Below are 26201 nucleotides of genomic sequence, written 5' to 3' on the forward strand. Positions count from 1 at the left end.
CTTGGTTGTAAGTTATCTGTAAACCGGCACGATGTGCAAACGGTTGCCGGTATATAAAATAAAATAAAATAAATAAATAAATGATACAAAATTATTTAGAGTAGTTAAATCACAAGCAGACTGTGATACATTGCAGGAGGACCTTGCAAGACTTGAAGATTGGGCATCCAAATGGCAGATGAAATTTAATGTGGACAAGTGCAAGGTGTTGCATATAGGGAAAAATAACCGTTGCTGTAGTTACATGATGTTAGGTTCCATATTAGGAGCTACCACCCAGGAAAAAGATCTAGGCATCATAGTGGATAATACTTTAAAATCGTCAGCTCAGTGTACTGCAGCAGTCAAAAAAGCAAATAGAATGTTAGGAATTATTAGGAAGGGAATGGTTAATAGAACGGAAAATGTCATAATGCCTCTATATCGCTCCATGGTGAGACCACACCTTGAATACTGTGTACAATTCTGGTCGCCGCATCTCAAAAAAGATATAGTTGCGATGGAGAAGGTACAGAGAAGGGCAACCAAAATGATAAAGGGGATGGAACAGCTTCCCTATGAGGATAGGCTGAAGAGATTAGGGCTGTTCAGCTTGGAGAAGAGACGGCTGAGGAGAGATATGATAGAGGTCTTTAAGATCATGAGAGGTCTTGAACGAGTAGATGTGACTCGGTTATTTTCATTTTCGAATAATAGAAGGACTAGGGGGCATTCCATGAAGTTAGCAAGTAGCACATTTAAGACTAATCGGAGAAAATTCTTTTTCACTCAACGCACAATAAAGCTCTGGAATTTGTTGCCAGAGGATGTGGTTAGTGCAGTTAGTGTAGCTGGGTTCAAAAAAGGTTTGGATAAGTTCTTGGAGGAGAAGTCCATTAATGGCTATTAATCAATTTTACTTAGGGAATAGCCACTGCTATTAATTGCATCAGTAGCATGGGATCTTCTTAGTGTTTGGGTAATTGCCAGGTTCTTGTGGCCTGGTTTTGGCCTCTGTTGGAAACAGGATGCTGGGCTTGATGGACCCTTGGTCTGACTCAGCATGGCAATTTCTTATGTTCTTATGTTCTCCCAAACTGGCTCTCTAAACTCAGTGCTATACTATCCCTACCCCTTTCCATGTGGAGTACAAAAAGGTTCGGGGCTCTTGCCCACACTCTTCAACATCTATGTGGCCCTTTCAGCCAAGTCATCAGAGCCCACCAGATCACCACTCTTATGCAGATGACATCCAAGTTGTGACCCCTCTGAACTCAGTCTCATGAACCTTAGCAAACATCTCTAAAAGGCTTCGATTAAACAAGATAAAACACAAAAAGCTGAAGTACTGTGGGTTGGAAAAACTGCCCCTACCCAACTAAGCGTTAAAATAACAATTGGAAAACTCTTCCCTTCAACCATCAGCCAGAGCCTGGGTTTTTTGCTAGATCCAAATCTCACAGCTGAAGCCCAAGTCTGAGTAGTGACTGAAGTAGCTTTCTTCAAGCTACATCAAATTTGACATCTTTGGCCTTTGTTCAATGACTCAGCCTTTGCAGCAGTTATCCAGACCTCTCTAATTTCCTGCCTGGACTACTGCAACTCTCTATATATCAGATTGCCTATCAAACTGAACTATCGACTACAACTTATACAAAATCATAAAGCACGATTACTGAGACATAGGAGCAAATGGGTGGATTTTCTAAGGCCCGCGCGCATAAAAAGCGGGATTTATACTCATGGCCAGGCCTTGCGCGCGCATTTTAAAACAGGCCTGGCCATGAGCGTAAACCCCTCTATGCGCACAAGTGCTGTGCCTAAAAAAAAAAGGGGGCTATCCGGGGGTGGGGACTGGGCAGGGAGAAGCGGGATGGAGGCCGGCTGGGAAAGTGGCCATAGTAGCTGACCCAGGGAAGCACGTGCTGGTTGGCTGCCGGCACACAGAAACTACTTCTGCTCGGGAGGAGCAGTAAACAGAAAAATAAAAAATTTTTGGATAGCTAGGTAGGGGTTAGGGGTCGGGGTGGAGAGAGGAAAGGGAAGGAAGGTTAGGCAGGGAGGAAAGGAAGTTCCCTCCTAGTCTGCTTCTTAATTGATGCAGGCTGGGAGAGACCCGATTGTGTTGCCGCACATAATATACGTAAATTTGACCCCTTTAAAATCCGGCCCGCATGTGCACACAGCCATGAGAATTTATAACATGCATGCACCAGCATAAAATTGGCGCATCCATATGTGCACCGGGAGCCATGCACACGGACATGCATGTGCTGCTTCTAAAATCGACCCCAAATTTGACAGGATCATACCCTAAAAGCCCTCTACTGGATCCCTACACTCTACCATTCAAAACTTTCAAGTCTTAACTCTATTCTATGAGTCCCTTGCAGCAGCCATCACACTCCCTACATTATCTCCCACCCCCTCTGCTCACTATGACAAACCTAACTGTCTATACCACCAAAGGACTACTCCTCCTATGCACCTGGAAGAAGACTGTTCAAGGTACAGCCCAACCCTCTGGAATGCGCTGCCACAGAATATTAGAGAAGCCCCAGACCTGCTAAATTTCAGAAAGTTATTAAAAACATGGCTCTTCCAGTCAGCTTTTGGCCCACAGTAATAATTTGGAAGCCTTCCTTCCAATATACAAATATAACCCATATGGTAACACAAGTTGTTTTCACTTGTCCTTAGTTCCTTTCTTTTTAGAGCTTAATTATACCTTCAGCAAATATCTCTGGCATTTTTCATAGTCTGAACCTTTTAAGTGATTAGTTAAATGGCTGAGGATCAAATATATTTACCTTTTTTGCTCTCATTGGAGCATTTTTATCACTAGTTCATGTCTTTTGATTAGTCTCTAAAGGCAAATCAATGTTTGTTTACATATTCTAAGGATAAATTTCTTATATTTCATAATCACAGTACCTAAAATAATGTTATTTGTATGCTTTTATTCATCTTGTTTCTAGCTATATAGATTCAAGTTTGGCCTATATCACGTTTTTATGTGTGTATTTTATATTATGAGTGTATGTAATTTACATTGCCTAGTTCCTTGTGTGTAAGTGATATATAAATCCTAATGAACAAGCATGTCACAACCAGGAACTGAATTCAAAAAATGGAAAAGCATCCTTTGATGTTTAACTCAATAATCTATTTTGTACATTTCTTTTTTTGTTGTAATAAATGTGGTTAAATAAATGTCAGTTTAATTTAATCTATGTGCTTTAAATTCAAATATTGTTTATTCATTATGAATGACAGTTTGTTTACAAAATTTCAATGTTAATAAAAAATAGTCAAACCATGGAAAAATAAACCCAACTAATATTGTGTTGCTGAAACTAAGCATTTTTATAAAAAGACTGAATTGGAAAGGGCGGGGCTGCTGCAGAATGGGGAAAGGCTAGCACCAAGCAAGAACTTTACACTATGATGAGGCAGTGCTGGGGTGGGGACACTCACTGTGTGAGCACCTAAGCAGCAGCACAAAAGAAGCATGTCAAGAGTGTGTGTGCATGTGTGTATCAGAGAGAGATTATGTGGTAGATTTTAAAAGAAGCGCTCTGGTGTACATGTGCGTGCGCTACCCAGTGCGCACTCATGGACACCCGATTATATAACATGCGCAGGTTATAAAATCGGGGGTCGATGCGCGCAAGGGGGTGCACAGTTGTGCACCCTGTGTGTGCCGACACCCGCGGCCTTCACCCATTCTCTCCCAGGCCGCTCCAATTTCGGAGCGGCCTGGGAGGGAGCGGCCTGGGAGGGAACTTCCTAACCCCTTCCTAACCCCTTCCTAACCCCTTCCTAACCCCCTAATCTAACCTTCCCACCCCTTCCCCTAACCTATCCCCCCCCCCCCAACTTTTGTTTTACCTTCTGCACCTGCCTCTGGGCAGGCGCAAGTTGCGTGCACCGGCAGCCTGCCGGCATGCGATCCCCCAGCACAGTGGCAAATGGCCTCTGACCCTGCCCCATCCCTTTTTCGAAGCCCCGGGACTTAGACGCGTCCCGGGGCTTTACGCACGTCGCTGGGCCTTTATAAAATAGGCCCGGTGCATATAACCCCCCCATGCGCGTAAATCCAGCCCTTAGTGTATGAGAGAGCGTGTGTGTGTGTGTGTGTGTATGAGGAGTGTCTTTCTCTCTGACACAGAAACACGTTTTCTTGCTCTCATTGTATGGGTGTGTCTTTATGTCTGAGAGAGACCGTGTGTGAGAAAATGTCTGAAAAGGAGTGTGTATGTGCCAATAAAGTTTCTGCATTCTAAAAATGTGTGTTGCTGAGCATGTGTGATCTTCACAGAGGGACCTTTTTGATATTCCCTCCATGTGGCATGTTCATCTTATTCATATGCGCTACAGGACATTTTCTGTTACTGGTCCAACATTATAGAACTCTCTGTCAGGGGAGCTGCATATGCTGGAATGATCAAAGTCATTTAAAAGTTATTGAAGTCCTTTCTCCTCAATCAGGTGTTTTAGGATCAAATTATATGAAAGGAAACTTGCTGCTATTCTCTGCCATTGTTTATTTATGTTTTGATGATTTCCATGTTTTTCAACTGTGCCTATGATTTGCACTATATATGTTTTATTGTAAGCTGCCAAGAACTCTTGATCAGCAGCATATACATTTTGTAAATAAATAAATCTATGAAATGGCAACACTGCAAATATTACCCTAGGCCCTAAAATACCAATAAATTTTGTAAATAAATAAATGGCAATAGGTTAGGCCTATTGTAAAACATGTTGGGTGTGGGCTTGGCCCTTAGAAAGCTTTAAGTAAGATGAATTACAGTATAGTAAACCTCCCATATGAAAACAGCATTAACTACCAACACTCAAACAGCAATAACCCTATCTATGAAATGGCAACACTGCAAATATTACCCTAGGCCCTAAAATACCAATACACCTTTTATTAGCAAAACAGAACAAGCCAGGCAACCTTAGATCGTTACACTGAAACTACATGCTAGCAGAAAAACTTACCTCAGTCACAAATGCAGAACACAGATAGACCCTTACCAATATTACATTTGCCCAATATTGACTGGGTAAATGTAACATTAGGACTTGATAGAGACAACGTTCCTGGATGTAATAAATGACTTCTTCATGGAGCAATTGGTTCAAGAACCAACAAAAGAGAGAGCTATTTTAGATTTAATTCTTAGTGGAACGCAGGATTTGGTGAGAGAGGTAACAGTGATAGGGCCACTTGGCAATAATTTAAACCAATAATTGTAAGGGGGACAATAAGTAAATCTACAGCTCTAACACTAAATTTTCAAAAGGGAAACTTTGATAAAATGAGGCAAATAGAAAAAACTGAAAGGTGCAGCTGCAAAGGTTAAAAGTGTTCAACAGACATGGACATTGTTTAAAAATACAATCCTAGACGTGCAGTCCAGATGTATTCCATGCATTAAGAAAGGTGGAAAGAAGGCAAAATGATTACCGTCATGGTTAAAAGTTGAGGTGAAAGAGGCTATTTTAGCAAAAAAAAATTCTTCAAAAATTGGAAGAAGGATCCATCCAAAGAAAATAGGATAAAGCATAAGCATTGTCAAATTAAGTGAGAAACATTGATAAGACAGGCGAAGAGAGAATTTGAAATGAAGTTGGCCGTAGAGGCAAAAACTCATAATAAAAACTATTTAAAATATATCAGAAGCAAGAAACCTGTGAGGGAGTTGGACTGTTAGATGACTGAGTGGTTAAACGGGCTCTTAGGGAAGATACGGCCATTGCAGAAAGACTAAATTAATTTATTTGCTTCCGTGTTTAATAATGAGGATGTTGTGGAGATACCAGTTGCAGAAATGGTTTTCAAGGGTGATGAGTCAGACGAACTGAACCAAATTACTGTGAACCTGGAAGATGTAGTAGGCCAGATTGACAAACTAAAGAGTAGCAATGTTGCACTTGGAGGTGGACCCTTGTCCTGGAGCAGTGGAGAATGGCTCCCTGGTAGGGACCAGGAAGCACCTGCCACCAGGGGGCGGAGCACAGGAGGAGACAGAGGCTAGGATGAGCTTCACCACTGGAAGCCCAAGGTCCCCCCGGGTAGAGCCCATACGGACCCGGGCCGCTTGGACTTAGGTGGGCCTCGCAGGGTCTCCAGGAGAGGTAGTAGAGAGGCGTGCCCACGATCAGCAAGGGAGCGCGGTCGGACTTCTCGCTGTTGGCCTGGAGAGGTAAGAAAGGCCCAAACAGCGTAGGTGATGACAAGGCAAGGGACAGAGCCAGAATCAGAAGACGTGGTCAATGGTAGCCGAGGTCAGAATCCGAGGATCAGTCCGAGGAGTAGTCAACGAGGCAGAGGTCAGGTTCCAGAGGTCAGAAGAGGTCACAAGGCAGGCAGAGGTCAGGATGCAGGCAGCATTCAGGATGGTCAAGGAACAAGCAGAGGTCAGTACCAGAGAGACAGTCCGAGGGTACTACCTGGGAGGACAGACAGACAGACGCAGGAACAGAAGGAAGCTGGAACAAGACTGTGAACACGGAGGCAAACTAGTACACTTACAGTGCCGACCCAATTGCCAAGGCAAGGAAGTGCAGGCAGGGACTTCCTTATATCGTTCCATTAATCGGCGTGCCGCAGAGCTAAGATCCGCCCCTGGCCCTACTAGAGGCCGGGCAGTCTGCGCGCGCGTAAGGGCACGGCCAACGCCACTGGAGATGCCGAACTCCGGCGTCTCCAGGCCTGGCGACTACCGCCCAGGGGCGCCAAGGCCTAGAGGAGCTCGCAGCTGCCACTGGGGAGGCCAACCCGTGACCTGCAGTGGGAGCTAGCGAGGTGAGCAGGCCCATGTGCGGGCCAGACGCGGACGGGGCGCGTAACAGTACCCTCCCTTCTAGGCCTCCCTCTACGTGGGCATGGCTTGTCAGGATAGGTTCTATGGAAGGCTTTAAGGAGCTCTTTGTTGAGAATGTTGTGGGAGGGTTCCCATGAATTTTCCTCAGCCCCATAACCCTCCCAGGCTAAGACGTATTCCCATATACCTCAACGCCGATGGACGTCGAGGACCTCTCTTACCTGAAGTGATGAGTCTGGTTCAGTGGAGATCTGTGGAGGTGAAGGATCTCTATGAAAGGGCCAGGAGAGGTCCAAAGGCTTCGACACAGAATGTATTATGGATGCCCATGGCACGTGGTAGCTGTAGCTGATACAACACTGCTCCCACTCTTCGAAGCACCGGAAATGGTCCAATGTACTTGGGATCCAGCCAATGAGAAGGAAGTCTCAACCTTATGTGTCGGGTGCTTAACCACACCTTCTGACCAGGACGGAAGAGTGAAGCGGGACACCTGTGGGCATCAGAAGTATGCTTGGAGCGTTCAGTGGCCTGGGTAAGGCATTCTTTGACTTGATTCCACTCCTGATGAATGGTGTGGACCATGAACTGTGCCGCTGGGGAATGAACTCAGAGGAACTGGAAGTGGCAGTCGAGGTTGTCGTCCGAATACCACGAAGAACGAAGATATATCGGAGACAGCAGCAACGTGGGTATTATGCGACAACTCAGCCCAGGGTAACAATTCAGATCAGTTGTCCTGCTGGTCATTCATGTAGGAACGGAAGAATGTTTTCAAGGTCCGATTGGTCATTTCAGCTTGTGGACGATAGGCCTGTGGATGATAGGCCGACGTAAAATTCAAGGCAATATTACATTTCTTGCATAAGAAGCGCCAGTATCTGGTGGCAAACTGTGGTCCTCGGTTGGATATTATTTCCTTTGGGAGTCCATGGAGATGGAAAATGTGTTTCAGAATCAACTTGGCTAGTTCTGGGGCTGATAGGAGGCCCGGCAAGGGAATAAAGTGACTCGTTTTCGAAAAATGGTCGATGATGACCCAAATTAAGGTATTGTTCTGGGACCGACACAGGTCTGTGATGAAGTCCGTTGAGATGCTGGACCACGGCTCGGTAGGTGCTGGAAGCGGCTGGAGTAGGCCCCAAGATCTTCCGGAAGGTGGCTTCTGTTGGGTGCAGATGGGACATGAATCCACATAGTTACAAGAGTCGTGCACCATGTTGGGCCACCAGTAATATCTCCGCAGCATCTCTAGGGTTCTGGTACGACCCGGGTGTTCTGCCAACTTGGAATCATGGGTCCATTTCAGAACTTGTTCACGTAATCTACATGGAACGACTGTTTTCCCCACTGGAACTGTGGTGGTCACGGCAAGGGATATGCAGGCAGGGAATGTGTCAAGGAACATCAGGAATATCCTCTGGTTCAAAGGACCTCAATAGTGCTTCAGCACAGAGGTTCTTGGGACCTGGGCGATAACGAAGGACAAAATTGAACCATTCAAAGAAGAGTGCCCATTGGGCTTGTCTAGGATTCAAGAGTTGAGCTTCTTTCAGGTGCTCAATGGTTATGAAAATGCTTTCAGGTGCTCTTATGGTTTTTGAAAATGGTAAATTCATGTTGCTCCCCTTCCAAACAGGGCCGCTACTCTTGGAGCACCAACTTTACGGCGAGAAGTTCTCGGTCACCCACGGTGTAGTGCTGCTCTGTGGGAGAGAACTTGTGGGAGTAGAATGAACAAGGTATTAATTTACCCGTTGGAGAAAACTGACTTAAGACGGCTCGCGCTCCAATTGCAGAGGCATCTACTTCGACGACGAATGGACGTCTTGGGTCTGGATGCTGAAGACAAGGGCCGGAACAGAAGACTTCTTTTAACATCTGAAAGGCGGCTTTTGCTTTGGGTATCCACACACGAGTGTTAGCCCCTTTATCGTGGCAGTGAGCGGAGCAGCTAGGGTAGAATAATTGGCAATGAAGCTCCGGTAATAATTAGTGAAACCAAGGAAACGTTGTAAGGCCAGTAGGCCTACTGGCTGGGGCCAATCTTGGATCCCTTGGACTTTCTCTGGATCCATGGAGAAACCTCGATTGGATATGATGTACCCTAGGAAGGGTAAGCGATTTCACTTGAAGAGGCATTTTTCTAACTTGGCATATAGATGATTTTCTCTTAGACGTTGGAGGACAATCTGAACATGATCTCGATGGGATTCGAGGTCCTTGGAAAAGATCAAAATCTCGTTGAGATAAGCAGCTACAAATGAGTACAAGAGGTCGCGGAGGATTTCATTCATAAGGCATTGAAAGACCACTGGGGCACTGATTAGCCCAAAGGGCATTACTGTATATTCATAGTGACCATCCCTCGTATTGAATGCTGTTTTCCAGATATCTTTGGGTTGGATGCATACCAGATTGTGCGCACCCCTCAGATCCAACTTGGTGAAAATCTGTGCCCCTTAAAGGCGGTCAAAGAGCTCACTGATAAGGGGCAGAGGGTAACGGTCTTTGCAGGTTATGGCATTGAGCCCTCTGTAATCAATACAAGGGTGTAGACCGTCATCCTTCTTAAGAACATAAGAAAATGCCATACTGGGTCAGACCAAGGGTCCATCAAGCCCAGCATCCTGTTTCCAACAGTGGCCAATCCAGGCCATAAGAACCTGGCAAGTACCCAAAAACTAAGTCTATTCCATGTTACCATTGCTAATGGCAGTGGCTATTCTCTAAGTGAACTTAATAGCAGGTAATGGACTTCTCCTCCAAGAACTTATCCAATCCTTTTTTAAACACAGCTATACTAACTGCACTAACCACATCCTCTGGCAACAAATTCCAGAGTTTAATTGTGCGTTGAGTAAAAAAGAACTTTCTCCGATTAGTTTTAAATGTGCCCCACGCTAACTTCATGGGGTGCCCCCTAGTCTTTCTTTTATCCGAAAGAGTAAATAACCGATTCACATCTACCCATTCTAGACCTCTCATAATTTTAAACATCTCTATCATATCCCCCCTCAGCCGTCTCTTCTCCAAGCTGAAAAGTCTTAACCTCTTTAGTCTTTCCTCATAGGGGAGCTGTTCCATTCCCCTTATCATTTTGGTAGCCCTTCTCTGTACCTTCTCCTTTGCAATTATATCTTTTTTGAGATGCAGCGACCAGAATTGTACACAGTATTCAAGGTGCAGTCTCACCATGGAGCGATACAGAGGCATTATGACATTTTCCGTTTTATTCACCATTCCCTTTCTAATGAAGCAAAAGCCCGCTCCAGTGGGAGAATCAGAGGGACGAATGAACCCTTTTTCTAGGTTCTCTTTGATATACTCAGACATGGCTATGTTTTCTGGGTAAGTTTTGCCCTTGGGAGGCATCATGCCTGGCAGAAGCTCTGTGGAGCAATTGAATTTGCGTATTGGAGGCAAGGTAACAGCCTTCTGCATCAAGAAGACGTCTTCAAACTCAACATATTGAGTAGGCAAACCAGATAGAGTGGTAGACTTCATGACAGAGACTGCTGGGGATACTTGATGTAGGCATGTCTTCTGGCATTTGGAGCCCCAATGCACCAACTGCAGGGAATGCCAATTGAACTGGGGTTCATGGATCTGGAGCCAAGGCAGCCCCAGGATGACTGGATGTGTGGAACATTTTAACACATAGATGGACACCTTCTCCTCATGGAGAGTACCCACGGTAAGACGGATAGCCACTATTTGATGGGTGATGAGCCCTGGAAGATGTTCTCCTTGAATGGAGGTGATGCGGAGGCTCACATCTAATGGCTGAAGAGGAATGTGTTATGATCTGCTATGCTGATGGGAGGAGCAAGCAGATGGGAGTTAGCAATCTGTTATGAACTGGCTGCTGGATTCTCCCATTGAAGGAGGAGTTTAGCAAACTTTTATGGTCTGCTCCTGTAGAGGAAGGAGTTAACAATTTTATTATGCTCCATAGACAGAGTTAGTAATGTAGTTAGGATATAGACTGCAGAGTTAGCCGTCTGTATCAGCGGAGTGTTAGAGAGGGCACTCAGCTGTAGAGAAATGTAAATAGGTGGATCCTTGGGCCGATGGCAGATGACAGCGCCCCCAGGAGGATATCCTGAGAGGGCCCCCCTGCTAGGCTTGCTTATGGAGACAGACACAGATAGTTCTTTTATTAGACAGGTTAGTAGAACCACCAGAGGTGGCAGTAGTGAACTGTTGTGCCCGGCAGGGCTGAAGTCCCTCAGATACCGGAACAGCGCTCCCAGGGTTGCTGAGCTGTAGAAAGACTATAAATAGTGAGTAGACAGGGTATGTTGTATACATAGCCAGAACTAGATGACAATCTCACATAAGGAGGCTCAGTAGCTAGAAAGAGTTAGGCCCTCGAGGAGCGAGTACCTGGTTCCAGGGAAAGCTCAGAGAGAGCGATGGTAACTCACAAATGTCTGTATCTGCAATGCCGGACTCTCTTAAGGGGGCTATAATTAAACCAATACTGAAGAAAAAAAACAGCGACCCAAACATCTTGAGTAACTATAGACCTGTTTCAAACCTACCCATGCTCGCTAAATTAATAGAAAAAATGATACAAAAACAACTAGCCGAACATCTAGACAACAACAGCATACTTTACCCCTCACAACACGGCTTTAGAAAACACTATAGTACTGAAACATTACTTATCTCTCTAACAGACAATGTATTACATGGATTTGACAGTGGGAAACACTACATCATGATATTATTAGACCTATCAGCAGCATTCGACACAGTAAATCATAACATACTACTAAATAGGCTTGAAGAAATAGGACTTCAAAACAAAACAATTGAATGGTTCAGGTCCTACCTAAACAATAGATTCTTTCAGGTACAGATAAAAAACACTATTTCAGACAAAATTCAGCTAAAAACAGGAGTCCCCCAGGGATCAGCACTTTCGGCGACTCTATTTAATATTTATATGCTGCCCCTATTCCACCTCTTAGCCGGCCTAGGTATCATACATTACATATATGCGGACGACATCCAGCTAATTTTACCAGTAGATGAAACAATTGAAAAAACGTTGAACCTAGCAATGATATACCTAGGCATAATTAAACAACTGCTGTGCCAAATGGAACTAGTAATTAATATTGAAAAAACAGAATTCATACACCTTGAACGAAAAACAACTGAATTAATCCAGAATCCCATCAAACTCAGAAACAATCAGATAGTGGAACTAATCGAAAAAACTCGAAACCTAGGAGTAATAATTGACAATAAAATCAACCTCAAACAACACATATCATTGAAAGTCAGAGAGGGATACGCAAAACTAATGGTCCTTAGAAGGCTAAAACCACTACTAACCCAAGCACACTTTTGAACTGTTATTCAAGCACGTATTTTCGCTAGCACAGACTATTGTAACACACTCTTCCTTGGATTACCACAATCAACACTAAAACCACTCCAAGTATTAAAGAACTCTGCAGCCAGAATCCTAACTGGAAAAAGCAAAAGGGACCACATCACTCAAACACTTTGCACAATCCACAAGATAATTAATGAAGAAAATACTGATTGGTTAAACACTGCATTAAGACTACATGTTCCCCAAAGAAATCTCAGATCAGCAAATAAAGCCTTACTAACCATACCCTCCGTAAAGACAGCTAAACTGACACAAGTAAGGGAGAGAGCACTGTCATTAGCCGGCCCTATATTATGGAACTCAATGCCACCCGAAATAAGACTAATGAAGGAGCAAAAACTCTTCAAAAAAAGCTTAAAAACATGGCTTTTCAAAAAGGCCTTTCAAAGTGAGAATGGATAATAGGTAATACTAAGAAACAAGAAAAGGACTTATATACACAAGCAAAAGTCATCTGAGAACATATGTGAGTTTTATTTTTTATTTTATCACACTTAAGTATTAAGTTAAAGAATTACAGTATACCGCATCTACGGTTAGCCCATAAAGGGAATTTTAATACACTTTACATATAGCTTATAATATTGAATCATGTATCCGAACAACTGCGGCACCCTCTGGTTAAAATTAAATCCATTCTGAACTTATTTATGTGCCTATTTGTAAACCGTTGTGATGGTATATCACTAAACGACGGTATATAAAAGTTTTTAAATAAATAAATAGCTTCCAGGCAGTAGAGAATCTTCAGAGTGTCCAGGAACATGGGCCCTCGAGGAGTGAGTACCGGTTCCTATCTGCAATCTGAAATAGAGAAAAGAGAGCGAGGCCCCCGAGAAGCAGGTACCCCTGGTAAGTCCGAGGAGGCAGAGTAGCTTGGATGAATCCGTAGCGAGTCCGAATTCATGTCCGATTCATAGTCCTTGCTAACGCAATCTGTTAGCGAAAGTATGAGACCTTTTACACTGGACGCCCCTGAGGTTCGCGCCATTGCTGGTACATACATCGGAGCGCGCGCGTCCTTCGTCAGGAACATGGCGGATCCGCAGCGTTGAGTCGGTCCGGGTACGCCGGAGAGAGGCGTCCATCAGACCCAGAAGGAGTCGCCACAGAGGTAGAGAGGGTGGAGTGAGAGCGTAGAGCAGCCACTAACGCAACAGAATGTTCAGAAACTTGACGGTCATACATGATGAAGCTACCACTTGCTCCTATATCGACCAGAGCAGTGGTGGCGAAGGAGTGGGCCTGGATGCAGGAGTGGGCCTGGAAGCAGGAGTTGGGGGCCAGTGACAGTAGAACCTAAGCTCGGGACCCCGGCCGTGCTCAGGCACTGCGGTTTTCCAGATGGGCCGGACAGAACTGCCGAAGATGTCCAGAAGTGCCACAGTAAAGGCAAAGAAACGTTCAGTCGGAGTCAATAGCTCACAGTTCACCTCCATAAGTTCCACCACGGGAGAAGGTGGATTCTTGGCTGGAGGACTCTGGACACGTGTGGGACGTGGTGTAGGAGAGCGGGAAACCTTTATTTCTAGGTGCCTTTCCCGGAGACGATGATCGATCTTCCCGATGAGGGAAATCAGGTCCTCTAGAGACGTGGAAATCTCATGGACGGAGAGTTCATCTTTGAGAGTGCTGGAGAGTCCATCTAGGAAGATGGCTTGCAGACAATCTTCTTGCCACCCGAGCTGAGTAGCCAGGGTCCTAAACTCCACCGTATACTCAAAGAGGGTCCGAGACCCTGGACAGAGATGGAGTAGACTGTGGCTGGCTACAGCTTGGCGTCCTGGGTCTCCGAAGGTCTGCTTGAAGAGAGCAATAAACTCAGGTAGCTTGGAAAGCATAGGATCAGAGCATTCCCATAAGGGAGACACCCATGCCAGAGCTTTCCCTTCCAGGTGGGAAAGGATGAAGGTCACTTTGGTTGATTCCTTTGGAAAAAAGAATGGTTGCAGTGCGAATTGCATGAAGCACTGATTGAGGAAACCACGACAGGAGCGTGGATCCCCGTTATATCGGGGAGGTGTAGGGAGCGCCAACGATGCTTTGGGTAGCATAGAGGCCGATAGGCCCACGGGATTGGCCAGAGCTATATCTCGCAGCTGGGAACGAAGCTCTTCCACCGAAGAGGCTAGTGATTCCAAAGCCCTGTGATGTTCTTGAACTGTGGTGGCCAAACCCAGTAGGTCCCTGGAGGCGGGAGACTCTGCCGAGTCTCCTGCCTCCAGGGGGAAGTGGACTCTTGTCTTGAGCAGTGGAGAACGGCTCCCTGGTAGGGACCAGGAAGCACCTGCCCCCAGGGGGTGGAGCACAGGAGGAGACAGAGGCTAGGATGAGCTTCACCACTTGAAGCTCGTAGGGACCCAGGCCACTTTGACTTAGGTGCCCACGATCAGCAAGGGAGCGCAGTCGGACTTCACGCTGTTGCCCTGGAGAGGCAAGGAAGGCCCAAACAGCGTAGGCGATGACAAGGCAAGGGACAGAGCCAGAATCAGGAGATGTGGTCAATGGCAGCAGAGGTCAGAATCCGAGGCTCAGTCCGAGGAGTAGTCAACAAAGCAGAACTTATTCAATCCTTTTTTAAACACAGCTATACTAACTGCACTAACCACATCCTCTGGCAACAAATTCCAGAGTTTAATTGTACGTTGAGTAAAAAAGAACTTTCTGTTGTGAACCGAGTGGTGGACCCTTGGTTCGATGATGATCGAGTAGACCACCGTCGTTAGGCGAGGCTGATTCTCGGGGTTGCAGATGGAAAGAGTAAGATCTGGACGCAGGCGCCTCCTGCAGGTCGTGTAATCCAGATGCTGGCGCCTCCAGCAGGTCGAGGAGCAAACCCCGCGGATCTCGTGAAGAAGTCCAATCCAGAAGTCGTGAACCAGGGTGATCCGCAGCCAGTCCAGGGGTCAAAAGCCAGAGAGGTCCGCAGCCAATCCAGGGGTCAGAAGCCAGAGAAGTCCGCAGCCAGTCCAGGGGTCAGAAGCCAGAGAAGTCCGCAGCCAGTCCAGGGGTCAGAAGCCAGAGAAGTCCGCAGCCACGCCAGGAATCAAGGAACCAGGAGGAACGTCAGCCGGACCAGGAAACAGCTCAGGAGGACAAAACAGGAACCAGGAACAAAACAAACGCAGGAGCCAAGAAGACAAGGCAAGGTCTGGAGGTCCAGACCTTGCTTAAATAGTCCCCAGCCAATAGGGAACCGCAGGAAGGAACCAGCTCATATCCGGTGAGTGTTCCTTTAAATCTGGGACCAGAGCCGCCCGCGCGGCCCTAGCTGAAGTCAGGGGGCGGAGCTAAGCCGCGCGGGGAGAGAGACCGCAGCCATCTTGGATTTGCAGCGAATGCTGCCGCTGAGAAGTCCCGCGGATATGCCTAGTGCCGGCGGTCCGACCGGCCCCTAGGGATGGGGGTAAGTGCCGTTCGCGGCTTGCCACGGCAGGGTTTTATAACAGTACCCCCTCCTTTAGGCCTCCCCCTAGAAGGCTTGGGTTTCTCCGGATGGTTGGTGTGAAAAGTCTGGAGAAGACCCTTGTCAAGAATATTAGTAGCGGGCTCCCAGGAGTTCTCCTCAGGCCCAAAACCTTCCCATGCCAAGAGATACTCCCAACGACGTCCTCGTCGCCGAACATCGAGAACCTCACGGACTTGATAGGTAGGGTCGTCCTCCAGCTGAACGGGCGAAGAGACAGGAGCCTTCCGAGATGGCCAGTTGAGGAGCAGAGGTTTCAGTAAAGAGACATGGAAAACGTTGTGAATGCGCAGAGCGGTGGGCAGGTGCAGTCGATAAGTGACGGGACCGATCTGCTTGGCCACGGAAAAAGGACCAATATACCGGGGAGCCAATCTCATCGAAGGAACTCGCAAACGAATGTTCCTGGTGCTCAGCCACACCCTGTCGCCCGGATGAAACTGGGGCGCCGGCCTCCGATGCCGGTCAGCAAACTTCTTAGCCAGAAGAGCCGCTTTGCGGAGCATGCGGCGAGTGTGCACCCATAATTGCTGGAACTGAGTGGCAGTAAGCTGAGCCGCCGGCGAGGGTACTGCCAGAGGGAGAGGCACCGGAGGAGTAGGTTGGTAGCCAAACACAATTTGAAACGGGGAGGAGCCGGTTGAGGTACACCGATGGTAGTTATGGGAAAACTCCGCCCAGGGCAGCAAAGCCGCCCAGTCATCCTGCCTAGAATTGACATACGCACGCAGAAACTGCTTGAGAGTACGATTAGTCCGCTCAACTTGGCCATTGGCTTGCGGATGGAAGGCGGTCGTGAAGTCCAAGGAAACCTGAAATTTGGCACAAAGGCTCCGCCAATACCGGGCAGTGAACTGGGAACCTCTATCGGAGGAAATGTGGGACGGCAGTCCATGAAGGCGGAAGATATGGGACATAAACAGTTGAGCCAACCGAGGAGCAGAGGGAAGAGCGGGCAGGGGCGTAAAATGAGCCATTTTAGAGAAGCGGTCAATTACTACCCAAATCACTGTGTGTCCTTCAGAAGCAGGTAAATCAACCACAAAATCGGTAGAGATATGCGTCCAAGGCTTGGATGGTGCCAGCAAGGGTTGTAGCCGTCCCCACGGCCTTCCCACTGGAGTCTTATGTTGGGCACAAACGGGACACGAGTCCACGTATGCCCGAATGTCTTTGTACATCCCCGGCCACCAATAGAAGCGCTGAAGGAGGTCCTGTGTCCTCTTGCGTCCAGGATGTCCAGCGAATTGGGAATCATGTCCCCACTTCAAAACCCTGTTACGGAGTCGGCTGGGAACCACCGTCTTTCCTATTGGAACCGGAACAGTAGGTGCCAGAATGATACGGGCAGGATCAATGACGGTCTGTAACACCTCTTCGCCATCCTCACAGACAAAGGACCGGGATAGGGCATCTGCTTTGATATTCTTACTGGCAGGTCGATACCGGAGCTCAAAATCAAAACGGGAAAAAAATAAAGCCCAGCGGGCTTGCCGTGGGTTAAGTCGCTGGGCTTGTTGTAGGTAAATCAGATTCTTATGATCAGTGAAGATGGTGATTTTATGCTGGGCCCCCTCCAGCCACTGTCGCCATTCTTCTAATGCGAGTTTAATGGCTAATAATTCTTTGTCGCCAATAGCATAGTTGCGCTCCGCGGGAGAGAACTTCTTTGAAAAATAGGAGCAGGGATGAGACGTACCCTTGACATTGGTCTGACTTAATACTGCTCCTACACCTTCGGTGGATGCATCAACTTCAACTGTAAATGCGCGACTTGGGTCCGGGTGGCGAAGACAGGGCTGTCGTAAAAAGGAGTCCTTAAGGGCCTGAAATGCTTCTTCGGCCGCCGTGGGCCAAGTAGTGATTTTAGCCCCTTTACGAGTGAGTGCAGTGAGGGGCGCAGATAACTTGGAAAAGTCCTTAATAAAATGTCGGTAGTAGTTCGCAAAACCAAGAAATCTCTGCAAGGCTTTTAGCCCCTTCGGTTGAGTCCATTCTTGTATACTTTTTAGTTTAGTTGGATCCATTTGAAACCCGTGTTTAGAAATAACGTATCCCAGGAACGGCAAAGACTCTGTTTCGAAAATACATTTCTCCAGTTTAGCGTACAACTGATGGTCCCGGAGTCTTTGTAGTACTTGTAGCACGTGTTGACGATGAGTAAGTAAGTCCTTAGAAAAAATCAAAATATCATCAAGATACACCACAACGCAAGTATATAACAGGTCCCTAAAGATTTCATTAATAAAATTCTGAAAAACTGCAGGTGCGTTAGTTAAACCAAACGGCATTACCAAGTACTCATAATGTCCATCCCTGGTGTTGAACGCAGTCTTCCACTCATCCCCTTCTTGAATACGTACTAAATTGTATGCACCACGCAGATCAAGTTTAGAAAAGATTTGAGCTCCTTGCAGACGATCAAACAATTCAGCAATAAGAGGCAAAGGATAACGATCCTTGATAGTAATAGCATTAAGTCCTCGGTAGTCGATGCAAGGGCGTAATGTCCCATCTTTCTTTTCCACAAAAAAAAATCCAGCCCCCGCGGGCGACGTGGATCGTCGAATAAATCTTTTTTGCAGATTGTCCCGAATATATTCGGTCATAGCTCGAGTCTCAGTAGCAGACAAAGGGTAGACTCGTCCTCGCGGGGGTATAGAACCAGGAATCAACATGATAGCGCAGTCAAACGCCCGATGAGGCGGCAAAGCATCAGCCGCCTTCTTAGAGAAAACATCTGCAAATTGGTGGTATGAAGAGGGTAATTCTCCCAAAAGCGAGGTGCAGACATAATTGGAAGCGGAACCGGAGTCCTTGAAACAGATCCCAGAACATTCGGGACCCCACTGTGTCAGTCGTAAGGAAGTCCAATCAAACTGGGGGTTATGGCGCTGCAGCCAAGGTATGCCCAGTACCACAGGGTGAATGGCTTTGTTGATGACATAGAAAGTAATTTGTTCAGAATGATCTGGTGCAATAAAACAATTCAGGGGTTCCGTCTGATGCGTGATTCTGCTGGGCAACGGTTCCCCGTGGATGGAAGAAATGATTAGAGGTTGCAGGCAAAGTCGAACTGGAACGTGGAGCTTATCCACCAGTGCTAGTAAAATGAAATTTCCTCCGGCTCCTGAGTCTACTAGCGCCAGCGTGGAGAATTCATGTTCGTTCATATGGAGAGTGATTGGTAAAGTGAGTGGGGGTTGTGGAGAAAACTGACCCAGGGAAACACCCCCCAAAGTCCCTAGGCTTTGAAGTTTCCCGGACGAATAGGGCAGTTAGCTAAACGATGTCCAGAGCCTCCACAGTACAAGCAAAGCCCCGATCTGCGCCGTCTCAAGCGTTCCTCTGTAGACAGCGGGCCTCTTCCGAGCTGCATGGGTTCGTCCCTGGAACCCTCACTGGGATGGGCTCCTTGAGGCGGAGGAGTGGGGGTTGGAGAGATCTGAGAAAAAGTAGACCGTCTCCTCCAGTTGCCGCCCTCTCGTGCTCGTTCTTGTAATCTGCGATCGATCCTGGTGGCCAGTTCGATGGTGCCATTTAAGGAGGACGGGAGTTCTCGGGCAGCCAGTTCATCCTTGATCTTGGCAGTAAGTCCTTCAAGATATATGGTCCGAAGAACTCTCTCTTCCCAGTGGAGTTCATTGGCTAGAGTGCGAAAATCAATGTTGTAATCCGTGAGGGGACGTCCGCCTTGACGGAGGTGTAGTAAATCCGTGGCGGCAGCGGCTTGTTTTCCGGGTTCTTCGAAAGTAGTGCGGAATAGTTCAATAAATTGGAGGTAGTTCTGTAATACCGGGTCAGAACGTTGCCATAAAGGAGAGGCCCATGTGAGGGCTTTGCCTTCCAACAGGGATAGAATGTAGGTAATTTTAGTGGCGTCATCTGGAAAGAAGGGTGCTTGTAGCCGGAAATGCATAGTACATTGGTCCAAAAATCCCAGGCAGAGACGGGGATCTCCGGCATATCGTGGTGGTGCTGGAAGTGGAAGGACTGGACGAAGGCTGCTGGACGTTGAAAGTGGAGCAGGAGCGACCGGTGGAGCCATGGTTGATGCACTTGGCTGGCTGGCTACCACCGCATCTAGTCGAGCGTTGAGCCGCTCCATGGAGGCGGCCATGGCTTCGAGCATACCCTGTTGCTCCATGATCTTCTGAGCCAGGCCGGGAATGGCCCGCAGAGCAGAGGCCTCCGCCGGGTCCATGGCCTTGTCTTACTGTTGTGAACCGAGTGGTGGACCCTTGGTTCGATGATGATCGAGTAGACCACCGTCGTTAGGCGAGGCTGATTCTCGGGGTTGCAGATGGAAAGAGTAAGATCTGGACGCAGGCGCCTCCTGCAGGTCGTGTAATCCAGATGCTGGCGCCTCCAGCAGGTCGAGGAGCAAACCCCGCGGATCTCGTGAAGAAGTCCAATCCAGAAGTCGTGAACCAGGGTGATCCGCAGCCAGTCCAGGGGTCAAAAGCCAGAGAGGTCCGCAGCCAATCCAGGGGTCAGAAGCCAGAGAAGTCCGCAGCCAGTCCAGGGGTCAGAAGCCAGAGAAGTCCGCAGCCACGCCAGGAATCAAGGAACCAGGAGGAACGTCAGCCGGACCAGGAAACAGCTCAGGAGGACAAAACAGGAACCAGGAACAAAACAAACGCAGGAGCCAAGAAGACAAGGCAAGGTCTGGAGGTCCAGACCTTGCTTAAATAGTCCCCAGCCAATAGGGAACCGCAGGAAGGAACCAGCTCATATCCGGTGAGTGTTCCTTTAAATCTGGGACCAGAGCCGCCCGCGCGGCCCTAGCTGAAGTCAGGGGGCGGAGCTAAGCCGCGCGGGGAGAGAGACCGCAGCCATCTTGGATTTGCAGCGAATGCTGCCGCTGAGAAGTCCCGCGGATATGCCTAGTGCCGGCGGTCCGACCGGCCCCTAGGGATGGGGGTAAGTGCCGTTCGCGGCTTGCCACGGCTGGGTTTTATAACACTTTCTCCGATTAATTTTAAATGTGCCCCAAGCTAACTTCATGGAGTGCCCCCTAGTCTTTCTACCCGTTCTAGACCTCTCATAATTTTAAACATCTCTATCATATCCCCCCGCAGCCATCTCTTCTCCAAGCTGAAAAGTCCTAACCTCTTTAATCTTTCCTCATAGGGGAGCTGTTCCATTCCCCTTATCATTTTGGTAGCCCTTCTCTGTACCTTCTCCATCGCAGTTATATCTTTTTTGAGATGCGGCGACCAGAATTGTACACAGTATTCAAGGTGTGGTCTCACCATGGAACATTCTGTTTGCTTTTTTGACTGCTGCAGCACACTAACCGACGATTTCAATGTGTTATCCACTATGACGCCTAGATCTCTTTCTTGGGTTGTAGCACCTAATATGGAACCCAACATTGTGTAATTATAGCATGGGTTATTTTTCCCTATATGCATCACCTTGCACTTATCCACATTAAATTTCATCTGCCATTTGGATGCCCAATTTTCCAGTCTCACAAGGTCTTCCTGCAATTTATCACAATCTACTTGTGATTTAACTACTCTGAACAATTTTGTGTCAGCTGCAAATTTGATTATCTCACTCGTCGTATTTCTTTCCAGATCATTTATAAATATATTGAAAAGTAAGGGTCCCAATACAGATCCCTGAGGCACTCCACTGTCCACTCCCTTCCACTGGCTTTTAGCCAGTTTGCAATCCACAAAAGGACATCACCACCTATCCCATGACTTTTTACTTTTCCTAGAAGCCTCTCATGAGGAACTTTGTCAAACGCCTTCTGAAAATCCAAGTATACTGCATCTACCAGTTCACCTTTACCCACATGTTTATTAACTCCTTCAAAAACGTGAAGCAGATTTGTGAGGCAAAGACAGCCATGCTATTTTTCCTGGCACTGAAGTCAGGCTAACTGGTCTGTAGTTTCCCGGATCGCCCCTGGAGCCCTTTTTAAATATTGGGGTTACATTTGCTATCCTCCAGTCTTCAGGTACAATGGATGATTTTAATGATAGGTTACACATTTTTACTAATAGGTCTGAAATTTCATTTTTTAGTTCCTTCAGAACTCTGGGGTGTATACCATCCGGTCCAGGTGATTTACTACTCTTCAGTTTGTCAATCAGGCCTACCACATCTTCTAGGTTCACCGTGATTTGATTCAGTCCATCTGAATCATTATCCATGAAAACCTTCTCCATTACGGGTACCCCCCCAACATCCTCTTCAGTAAACACCGAAGCAAAGAAATCATTTAATCTTTCTGCGATGGCCTTGTCTTCTCTAAGTGCCCCTTTAACCCCTCGATCATCTAATGGTCCAACTGACTCCCTCACAGGCTTTCTGCTTCGGATATATTTTAAAAAGTTTTTACTGTGAGTTTTTGCCTCTACAGCCAACTTCTTTTCAAATTCTCTCTTAGCCTGTCTTATCAATGTCTTACATTTAACTTGCCAACGTTTATGCTTTATCCTATTTTCTTCTGTTGGATCCTTCTACTTAGGTAATAGCCATTGCTATTAATTGCATCAGTAGCATGGGATCTTCTTGGTGTTTGGGTACTTGCCAGGTTCTTGTGGCCTGGTTTGGCCTCTGTTGGAAACAGGATGCTGGGCTTGCTGGACCCATGGTCTGACCCAGCATGGCAATTTCTTATGTTCTTAAATACAAAATAGTTAGACCGGAAAGTATAAATAGAAACATGCAGACAAAAGCTTAACTGGAAACCACAAACTAGACCCTGCATGCAATGCAACAATGGAAAAACAGAAACACCATTCCTCATAAAACAAAATCAAGAAATATTTATTTTATTTTATTTATTTAACACTTTTTTATACCGACCTTCATAGTAATAACCATATCGGATCAGTTTACATAGAACAAGGGTATAACTGAAGCAATAAATAAAGTAATTAACAATAGAGGTGGATAAGGCAAAGTTACATTTAACAAGGAGTAGAAACTTGGAAGCTTAAATAGCTGAAAGCAGGTAAAGGCAGGAAGTAATAGTAACATAATACAAAAGAATATGGGTTAAAGCATAAGGTGCTTTAACCTGGAAGTGCCAGAGTCCAGCTTCGAGAGGAAAAAAGACCATTCGTCCAGGAGAGAGTGAACGGCGACTAGTGATTGTCTGGAGGATCGGAGAAGGCTTGGTGAAAGAGCCACGTCTTGAGTTTTTTCCTGAACGTTAAGAGGCAGGGTTCTAATCTGAGGCTTGAAGGGATGTTATTCCACATAGATGGTCCTGCTATTGAAAACGCTCGGTCTTTGGTCGAGGAAAGGCGTGTGGCTTTAGTTGGGGGGAAATTCAGAGTACCTTTGTGAATATCTCTAATTGGTCTGTTGGAGGAGTGTAGTTTGAAGGGGATTTCGAGGTCGAGTTGGAGTTGATGATGGATGGATTTGTGTATTAGGGTGATTGATTTGTAAAGGATTCTAAAATTCACTGGTAACCAATGTAGGTTTATAAGGATTGGTGAAATGTGATCTCTACGGCTGGTGTTGGTCAGTAGTCTTGCTGCGGCATTTTGTATCATCTGCAGTGGTTTGGTGGTAGATTTGGGGAGGCCAAGGAAAAGGGCACTGCAGTAGTCTATCTTGGCAAATAGCAACGCTTGGAGGACTGTCCTGAAGTCTTGGAAAAATAGTAGTGGTTTGAGTCGTTTTAGAACCTGGAGTCTATAAAAGCAGTCTTTGGATGTGGTGTTGACCATTTTCTTTAGGTTTAGTCGATTATCTAGAAGTACCCCAAGGTCTCTCACATGTTTATGGGTGATGTAGGAGTTGTGTGGGGATGATGGGGGAATGTTTTCTTCGTTTGAGGAGATGAGGAGGAGCTCCGTCTTTGAGGCATTAAAGACCAAGTTTAATCTATTGAGGAGGCTGGTGATAGATAAAAGGCAGTTATTCCAGTGGGAGAGCGCTTTTGAGATAGATTCTGTAATAGGGATTAGTATCTGCACGTCGTCTGCGTACAGATAATGAATTAAATTAAGATCAGTTAGCAATTGGCAGAGGGGGAGGAGGTAGATATTAAAGAGGGTTGGAGATAGGGAGGATCCTTGTGGTACACCAAGAGTGGATTTTGTTAAGGGCGATTCTTTATTATTGATTTTAACTTTGAAGGTTCTATTGCAGAGCAAGGACTTGAACCAACTGTGGGCTGATCCGGAGATACCGATATCTGCTAGGCGATCCAGGAGGATGGAGTGGTTGACGGTGTCAAATGCCGCTGAGATGTCTAGCAGGACTAATAAAAAGAAGTAGCCTTTGTCTAGACCCATTATGATATGGTCTGTAAGTGAAATGAGGAGGGTTTCCGTGCTGCGTGATTTGCGGAAGCCATATTGTGAAGGGTATAGGATATTGTGATCTTCGAGGTACTCTGAAAGCTGGGTGTTTACCAACTTCTCCGTTAGTTTGGCTAAGAATGGGAGATTGGAGATGGGTCTGAAGTTGGCTGGTTCATTAGGGTCTAAATTGTGTTTCTTAAGGAGGGGTTTGAGTGCCGCGGTTTTCAGACTGTCTGGGTAACTCCCTTGAGTTAGAAGGCAATTTATGATACTTGTCAAAGGTCCTGAGATCGTATTTGGAATGAGAAGCAAGAGTTTCGATGGGATGTTATCTGCTGGATGGCTAGATGGTTTCTGTCTTTTTAGTAGGGATTCAATCTCTTTGGTGGATATTGATTCGAAGCTGTCGAGCTTGGCTCTCATGAGGGAGTGAGGATTCTCGTCTGAGGTGAGAGGTATAGTATTTGGAGGTAGAAGGGCGAGCGTATTCAGGATCTTCTGTTGAAAAAATGAGGCAAGTTCATTAGCCTTGGATAGTGCTTGTTCGTCTGGAATAGACGGAGGGGATGATTTCGTGATTTGCTTAACGTATGAGAACAGGGCCTGGGCATCATACTGGAGATGATGTATTTTGTTGGCGTAGAATTCCCTTTTTGTTAGTAGAATAGAAGTCCTGTAGTGATGTAAAAAGCCTTTGTATGTTGACAGGGTAGCTGTGTTGGGGGTTTTACGCCATATATTTTCCTTGTGACGTAGCTCCTGTTTCATCTGTTTTAGTTTAGGAGTGAACCAGGGTTGATTTCCTTTTTTTGTAGGATTGATTGTTTTGGAGACTATTGGGCACCATTTGTTAGCAACTGTTTCCGTGATCTTATGCCAGGAGGATAGGGCTGAGTCAGGATTGGAAAGGTCTAGGTTCATGAGTTCCTTGGAGAGCTGATCACTAAGTATATCGGATGGGCATGATTTCCTGAATTGAATGGTAGAAAGGTGAGGAGAGGTGTGTGTCTGTTTATCTATGGAGAAGGAGGATTCTATCAGGAAATGGTCTGACCAGGGGATTGGTGTGCAAGAGGGTTCTGATGTGCAAAAGAAATTAGAGTTGATGAAAATTAGATCCAGGGTGTGTCCTGCTTTATGCGTAGGGCTATTGATGATCTGCGTGAATCCCATAGCACTGAGGGTGGTGAGGAGCGCTTCACAGTTTGAGGAGCGAGGTATGGCGTCAGTGTGAAGGTTGAAATCACCTAAGATCATAGTTGGGAGGTCTGAGTTGATATGTTTCACGACGGATTCTATGAGTGATGAGGGGTCAATTTCTAGAACTCCGGGGGGAGCGTAGACTAGCAGAATTTGTAGCTGTTTTGACTTGACTAGACCCAGTTCCAATTTGGATTCAGTCTTGATTCACAGTTGGATTCAGTCTTGATTCACAGTTGGATTCAGTCTTGATTCACAGTTGGATTCAGTTGGATTCACAGTTGGATTCAGTCTTGATTCACAGTCTTGATTCACAGTTGGATTCAGTCTTGGATTCACAGTTATAAAACATAACTGTGAACCATACTAATAAAAAGAATTATTCAAAACAGCTGACAAATTGAATAGTATCTATTAATTAAAACTAAAGGATTAAAAAAAATCTTTTAAACTTTCAGAATAGCAGACATATTTAATAACCTCCAATAATTAAATTATTTATTTGTAAAATATTTTATTGACCGCATTTCTTAAGGTCATGATGATTTACAATGTTGCGGTCCTGGCCGCAAGCACCGCGACCAGGCCCTTACCTCCTTGTTCCCGGACCTGCTTCCACCTCCGGTGCCCTGGCTTGTGGCCTGTTTGGCGGCGTCCCCGCGAAGGTGCCTGAGGACGACCTGCTCCTAGGTGCGCGCCACTTAGGCGCCTTTCTAGCCCGTTCCCGCCAGTGGTGACTCCGCCCAGTTCCTGACTTCAGACGCCGCGGCCTTGATAAGCCATCCAGTCCTTGCCTTGCAACGGGTTAACTTCCCGGTTTCCTGTTGAGCTGTGCCTCGGAGTGACTCGCTTGGCGGCGTCGCTCCGTTCCTGCTACAGGACTTGCTTGGTTCCTGCCTGCCTGCTACAGTACCTGCTTGGTTCCTGCCTGCCTGCTAAGGTACCTGCTAGGTTCCTGTTTACCTGCTTCAGTTTCTGCCCGGTTCCCGTACCCGAGTCTTGCTACAGTTCCTGCCTGG

Source organism: Rhinatrema bivittatum, chromosome 10 (genome assembly GCF_901001135.1).
Source record: "Rhinatrema bivittatum chromosome 10, aRhiBiv1.1, whole genome shotgun sequence".
In the NCBI taxonomy this organism is placed as follows: Eukaryota; Metazoa; Chordata; class Amphibia; order Gymnophiona; family Rhinatrematidae; genus Rhinatrema; species Rhinatrema bivittatum.